Here is a 7,525-nt window from a genome sequence, read left to right on the forward strand (position 1 = left end):
CTAATCTTTAAATAGGAAACTGTTATATACATGAAAAAAATTAATATTTTGAAAAATGATGGTATAAATAATTTATATACCTTCTTCCTACATTTTTCTTTTAAAATTTATGCAGGATTTCAGTCTTAAACCCTTATAAACCACAAGGACGTCATAAAAATTGAAATTTATTTTAAGTAAGAGATTAAGAGCTATTGAAGGTGTTTGCGTAGCTGTCGTCAGGCTTTGTCACAAGACTTTTAATCTCTGACTTTGTGAAATGTTTCTTGAAACTCGTCCATGATCCATGTGATAACGATAGTGTTTACAAGACGTCGTGTTTGGCTTCTTTTCCTCTTGCGTAAAGACATGTGCATGCACATTTTTTGTCGTCATATAGCCGATTTTCCATGTTGTATCGATGGAGTTATAAGATTTCATATTTGGCGATTTTTCTCCTTGTTTAAAAATACATGCATGCACAAATCATTCTATTGATATAATTTCAAATCAAAGTCAAATGTTCCCATGTATATTCTATATTCGGAATTTTATGAACGAATAACAACTGACTAAGTCCTTTTATAGATAAGCATATTGTAGTAATTTCCCTATCTATATCACTAATGAAATGATATTTTGAATACTCCATATATTGATAATTTTTTAAAATGATAGATTCTACTTGAAATATTAATTGAAATAAGTTTTAGAACTATCTTCAATGACAGTTTAATAATTATTACTTTTTATTTTTAAAATTAAAGAAAATTAATTTTTGGATCTCTAATTTTTCCAATAGATGGCGGTAGTAAAAGACACTGTGGAATTAATCTGGTCTGACGTCGTAATTTTGTGTGATGTGATTGGCTGGCTGATAAATGCTTGCAGTATTATAATCTCTTAGTTTTTGCATTCTTGCCATTACTTTTTACATGGTGTCAGTGTTTGTTTTTACCCTGTGAATTTTTCTATGCTTTGAATGGCACGATGCCTTACACTGTGGAGTGGAACACTGCTTTTGACCATTCTGTCTAAAACGTTCGTGGTGTCCATTAGTATCTTACGTTGTTATCTTACTTTAGTTACTTTTTACGTTGTGAATACATCTATATTTTTAATAATTGGATGTCTTATACAGTAGAGTGGACGAAGGCCGCCAAGAGGGACTACGACTGGCTAGAACTAGTACACCAGAGAGTGGTGGATACATGCATTGAAGAAATGGAGACAGATCCATTTCGAGGAGCCAAAAAACTCAAACACTGCCCTTTGGCTGACTGGCGGAAACGTGCCGGTAAGCTCTCCCGCGTTTTATTTGATGTTTTGAATCTTTAGTTATCCTGAAAAGAGTGCCCCCCAAAAAAAGTAAGTACCACTTAGCAGTAAATTTCACGAGTTGTAAAATATTTTGAAATGCGTATCCTCTTTAAGAATGAAATGATGAAGTGCCATGTGATACATTTTTACAATTATATTTTCATTGAGGGAGGTTTATTGTTTTATGTTTAATGTGTTGTGAACTTTTCTAAATGAAAAATTGGTTTGAAGCAAAAATAGTGACTTTCTAATGAAAATTCAGCGAAAGCTTTTTTAATTTCATATTTATATAATTCTTACGGGGAAGTGCTTATGCTGAAATTCTCCTGACCGAAGTCTTTCAAACACTTGCCTGTATCTTTTGTAAACTTTCTAGCCTTTCTAGCCATCGTTTTCTAGCCATTTTGCATTTTTTTTATACTAACATTATTATGACCGAGTACTTAGTATTCTAAAGAACTTGCTAGAAGTTTTCTTTTAATAGTTTTTCATTTAGCCATTAAAAACTTAGTTTCTAGTCACTTTGAACCTTTGTATCGTAACGTCTTTATATTTTTATAAGATCCTAAATCATTTGCTTTGACTTTTTGTGGTTTGTGGCTCATTTAGATTTCGTGATTGTGTTGTGATAAAAATGTTTTTTATTTTTTATTTAGTTTACATTTCATTTAAACTATAATACAATCTATGATAAGCTTCAATTCATACGTAACAGATTAAGGATTCTATTTATTAGCGATTTGATTTAACGCTTGCGCTCGTATAACGGAAATTTACCTTACTTTTACCATGATTGGCGAATCCATGTATAACACGGTATCAGCTGTTTAGATGTACGGAAGTTCCAAAAATTTTCGCCATATCCGATGAAATGCAAAGTAAATCATAAACAGGGTACTCCCAAAAGGGAACAAGTATTTACATTCCTAATTATTGCGATTAGACATTAACTTCCAATTAGAAAGCTTCATTTAAAGTAGACAAATGCATTGAGATACTTTGGGTCCGTTTGGAGGTCGTAAAAAAAAATCATTCAACCCGCTATTACAGTATGAATTCATTTATCGAAATGCTTTTCATACTTTCACTCAATCACAAATTTACACGCCTCTCTATAAAATGCTTAGAATTCTAAATTTTGAAATGTGTAGGAGTTAATTACGATTTTATATAAAGAAATAATTGTATACTTTTCGTCTAAACATTCAATTTTAATTTAAATATTTAATTTTGTGAAATTCAATTCCTACAATATTTGAGTAGATTGATTCAAATAGTAGAGGATTGAGTATTGGGGTTCTTTGTTTGAATTGTTTGAGGTTCTTAGTTTTCTAAAAATGACATTTCAGTAATGTGAAACGTTTAATTTATGTTGCACGTGATCGTAATACTGGCTTTTTGAAGGATAGTGACGTCGTTTACCGAGTTTCTAGATCTTTCTAAAAACAGTTTAGCAATTCCAAATTACAGGATCCTGAATTCCTCTTGAAGGATAAGAACTCATAAAAGTGATATGGAAACTGATACTTTGGTTTAGTTGTTTTTCGAGTCACTTTCATTCTATTGTACGAACAATTACTTCAGAACTCGTCTGTCCAAAAACGACTTCTCTACTGTGAAAATTAAAATGGCCTACGATATAATTTTGTCTAAAGCTGCTGAAAAAGACCGTTTGGATGTTGTGGATGTCCAAAGACCATTTGGATGTTGTGCATCAAAGAATTGTTGATGCTAGTATTGAAGAAATGGAATCGGATCCATTTAGAGGTGCATAGTGAGCATTTAGATAAGCATTTTCCGAAGAGACTGAAACGGTTCACTGGCTTAAACAGTGAGATGTTTATCATTTTATATTTATTGTGTGATGAGTTATTATAAGTGAAAAGTTGGATTCAAGCAAAAACAATTAGGAATGCTTTTTTTTTAATTTATATAATTATGTCAAAATGCTTATACTGACGTTTCTTTAAATGTCGGAAAATTTAGTTCTTAATAACTACTTTTACAAATAAGTCTTCTGACAAGTCTTCCACTTGCTTAAATCTTTTGTAAGCTGTTACTGATGTGGAATTTGAAGGTCGAAAATTTTCATTTGGTAGCGTTTTGAACTTTTGTTATTATCTTTAACTTTTGTTTACTATGTGATGCCTATAGTAAAGTTCTTGCTCGATTCTTTCTAGGATATTGCTTTTTGACCATTCTTTCTTCATCTTTCGTAGTGTCCACATTTCTTTCTTTTTACCCTGTGAATTGTTCGATACTCTAAATAACAGGATGCGTTCCACTATGGAGTGGACCAAGACTGCCAAGGACTATGACCGCTTGGGACTTGGGCACCAAAGAACTGTGGATGCATGTGTTGAAGAAAGGGAGCCCATTCCATTTCGAGGGGCTAAAAAACTCCATTGTTGTCCCTTGTCTAATTGTCGAAAACTTGCTGGTAAGCATAATTTGATATACTTGAATCTTTAGTTATCCTGAAAGGAGTGCCCAAAAAAGTAATACCACTTTCAAGCGAATTTCATAAGATTTGAAAAATAGTTTGAACCGATTTTCCTGTGTGAGAATGAAATGCCTTGTGATACTTTTTTACTATTGCATTTTTATTGAGATAGGTTTATTATTTAATGTGTAGTTTAATCTGTAATGTTAATAAATGAAAAGTTGTCTTCAAGCAAGAAGGGTTAGAAAACGGTTGATTTTTCTAATGACAATTCATCGAAAGTTTTTTTTAAATTTCATGTTTATATAATTCTTACGGCTAAGTACTTATGCTCAAATTCTTCTGACAAGTTTTCTAAGACACTTGCTTAAATATTGGGAATGTTCGTTTCCTAGTCATTTTGAACTTTTCTTGGCCAAGTGCTTTGTATCCTAAAGCACTTGCAGACAGCTTTTGTAAATTGACCTCATTTAGATTCGACTGTTGGCTAAATGCTACTAAAAATTAGTTTTGAGCCTTTCGTGTAACATTTTATAATTTCTATGACAAGGACCGAAATGATTTGTTGTCACTTGTAGGTTGTTGCTCATTTAGATTCAATGTTTGTATTGTTTTCAAGACTCGGCTTTTATTTAAATTAAATCCTGTTCTCGTATAAGATATCTCAGTTTTGCTGGCTATCCACATGTGCATTATTTTATATGCTGTTTCCTTTTGGATGTTTCCCGCTTCCTCGTAAATATATATTGCGATTATATAAATGTATTGTAGAAACTTGATCAAAATACATTAATCAAATATTAAGAATAATTATATTTATATGTATACTCTTTATAGATTCTGGGCACTCTTCGAGACTTGATTCAAATTAGAGGAAAATTTAAGAAATGAATGAATTAATTAATAAATTATATTTATTTTTGAAAACTTTAAAAACTCGTTCACTAAACCGAGTCAACAAAAAAAAATTAAGCTTTGTTTTTTGGTTATATCGAATCTTGTATTGTATCGAATGAATTTATACTAGTATTAAAATGAGAATTTTTTCGAAAGAATGCTATTGTTAGGAAGGAGAGGAGGGGCTAATGTAACATATGAAGGAGGCGTCCGACATCCTATTGAACCACTATTTTTATATCCAGATTCAGTGCAGGCTCTGTCACGGGTGTTTAGATAACAAGGATTCGGAACCTTGGTTAACATTCTTCACCTAGTTGGGTTGATCGGAAGCCTATTGAGGACTTGCATGAACAACTTCGTATATGCCCGATTCTTTAAGATTAAAAATGGATGAAGGCATTATTTATGAATTCTCCTCATTTTTTTATATTATCCTTTTAAGTAAATTTCTGATCCCTGCTTTGTAAAAATTCTTGTTTTCCTTCAAATGTTTATTGACTGAAGTAGTTTAAAACTCGGTTATTGCCGGGTATCTATATAAAATAATTGTTAATCTCCCGTTGTGAAGGTGAAAAATTGCTTCATTTCAAATTTCACTTCTAGCTGAAAATATCTTCAAATGGAAACTGCTCTGTCAAATTTTTTAATCCTTTGTAATGAAGGTTTTGATTTAATTATCTACTTTGAATTTTTCAATGCAAAATAAAAACTTAAAATTGTGCAGAGAAATTTCCAAATCTTTTTTTTTTTTAGTCTCAATATTGCATCTGTTGCATTTACAAAAAGTCTAGGAGTTAGAACGAAGGAAGAAACATTGGGGTTCAACTGCCGAGCTATTACTAGTAACAATTCTTCCATTTTCTTTAAGTTGAAATGGCTTAGCGGTAAAAAAATTGTTAATTAGGATTTTGCTTCTTATTTACAAATCTGATGTTGATATTTTATTTCTAAATCCGAAATCGGTTTCCTTTCAAAAGTCATTAATGTTAAATGTGGATCAAATTTTTTATCTTGTTAAGAATGTCTTTTAATTATATTTGTATGCTATTGTTGCAAACCTGTCATTTTTTCTTCCCAGCATGAATAGGTCAACGTAAGAAAAACCGTTTTAGTCATCTGTATTGGATGCTGTCGGATGCCGAGCCAGTGATCCTATAGTTTGACGATGAATTTGGCGACATAATGGATAATATTCGAAACTTCAAGGATTTTGTCGATCCGTCCGTTAGGAACAGAGGTCGACCCTCTCAAGCTGTGGTGTGTCGTTGTCATCGTGAATTGAAGTAACAGTCGCCGACAAGCTTAGCTATCTTCTTGAAGACTAGTTACAACAGCGGGGTGCCAACGTTACGTGGAGCGAGTGCTGAACTGAGCTGTGAGCATCGAATTCTGTTGTCTACTGCGGAAGCAGCGTGGTATCTGGTCTGTAGTAGCTAGTTGATTGGAGACCGTAGAGCGGAGCTCCGAGGATCCCCTCCCTTGCTGAATTCTGTCTGGACGCTTCGTGTGCTGTGGTCGATTACTACTTGTGTCCTGCTGTGTGGTATCCTGTATTCGTCTTTGTGTTTGTCTCTTCGTGTAAATAAAAGTTTTTTTTTTTTTTACCGATACCTACTGATTGTGTGTTCTCCACACCATATCGCTACCACTATCTAAACGAACCCAGAAATCCGCTGTGATGTCAAAAATTGGTTTGAAGAACGAAAACCGGAATTAAGAGAAGGATTCGTTGGGAACGATATTGATTGGACGAAAGAATAATAATCTTATTGCAGATCGATTATATGTGAATCTACATTCCATCGGAGTTGGGAAAAGGAATTTGTGATAAGAAAATCAAAGTGCGATTGTCAAATCGGGTTTTAATAAAATTATACATACTTAATGGTTCCCTGTGTTGATCATCAGTGAAATCAAGGCCACAATAAGTTCTTTTCTACCATTCTCTTGATTCTTCTGTAAGATCTTTGATCATATAGAATCGGCAATAAAATCTAGCCTGTAATCAAATTTTCAGCAATTCGTTGATGGCTGTAATTCGTTTTAAAATGTATAAAATGAAATCGCCATATAATTGAAAATTAAATACAGTGGTGAACAATATTTTTGAATGAGTACAATTTCACAAATGGATCAAATACTCATCATTTCTACACTACATAAAATAATTCTCTGGAAAAGATCTGTCAAAGCACAAGACAGAAATCGATAATATGGGCAGCGATAACAATCTTTTTAAAAATATTTATAGTTAATTCTGTATATTACAAAGAATACCTATGTTCGGCAGAAATTGCAAACAAATTAAACCTTTAATAGGCCATTTTTCTTCTAGTCATATTATGTTAAAATATTTTTAGGATTAAAATTAGAATACGAAATTATGTTAAGTAACAAATCGAGACGCATCATTTTCTGTCTAAAAAAATGTGTCGGAATTTATGCCAACCTACATAATTTCATACAAAGATTGAAAAATTTAGTGGGAAGCATAATTCCCACGGCTCTAAAAAGGGTTAAATATATTCTTTGTGTGCAAAATTAATATTAAATACAAATTTTCAATATATTAACCAGTAATACTTTCTACTTTTGTTAATACTTTGAAGAATTTTAACATGCATACAAACTGTTTGAATTATTTGTGTCCAAGTCCTTCATATAATGTCAGAGATCAAAACCCACTTACGACAGGCGAGTACGGCTTTCTCAATCCTAAGGTTCCTAGATATCTTGAACCCCTTAACCTAGATTTACTTTCTAAATGTTTGGGTCGAAAACGTAAACAAGGTCGCGCTGACTTCGAACCATTCCGAGGTTCGGCAAGTCAGTCCTAAGTTGTACGCACACCACTTACAGAATTTAAACCAGTTCTGACTTAGG

The 7,525-nt window shown here is 32.6% G+C and overlaps 1 long non-coding RNA gene across 2 annotated transcripts; it reads left to right on the forward strand.

The window, feature by feature from the left end:
- The first annotated feature begins 925 nt into the window (after nucleotides 1–925).
- On the forward strand, nucleotides 926–6,294 carry LOC129969450 (uncharacterized). 2 transcript variants are annotated; one of them, XR_008784516.1, is made up of 4 exons: nucleotides 926–1,020; nucleotides 1,121–1,347; nucleotides 3,480–3,739; nucleotides 5,721–6,294. It is a non-coding gene; the product is annotated as an uncharacterized LOC129969450 (long non-coding RNA). The 2 variants fall into 2 exon arrangements; XR_008784517.1 differs by having other exon boundaries at nucleotides 1,121–1,276.
- The last annotated feature ends 1,231 nt before the right edge of the window (nucleotides 6,295–7,525 follow it).

Source organism: Argiope bruennichi, chromosome 5, assembly GCF_947563725.1.
Source record: "Argiope bruennichi chromosome 5, qqArgBrue1.1, whole genome shotgun sequence".
Classification (NCBI taxonomy): domain Eukaryota; kingdom Metazoa; phylum Arthropoda; class Arachnida; order Araneae; family Araneidae; genus Argiope; species Argiope bruennichi.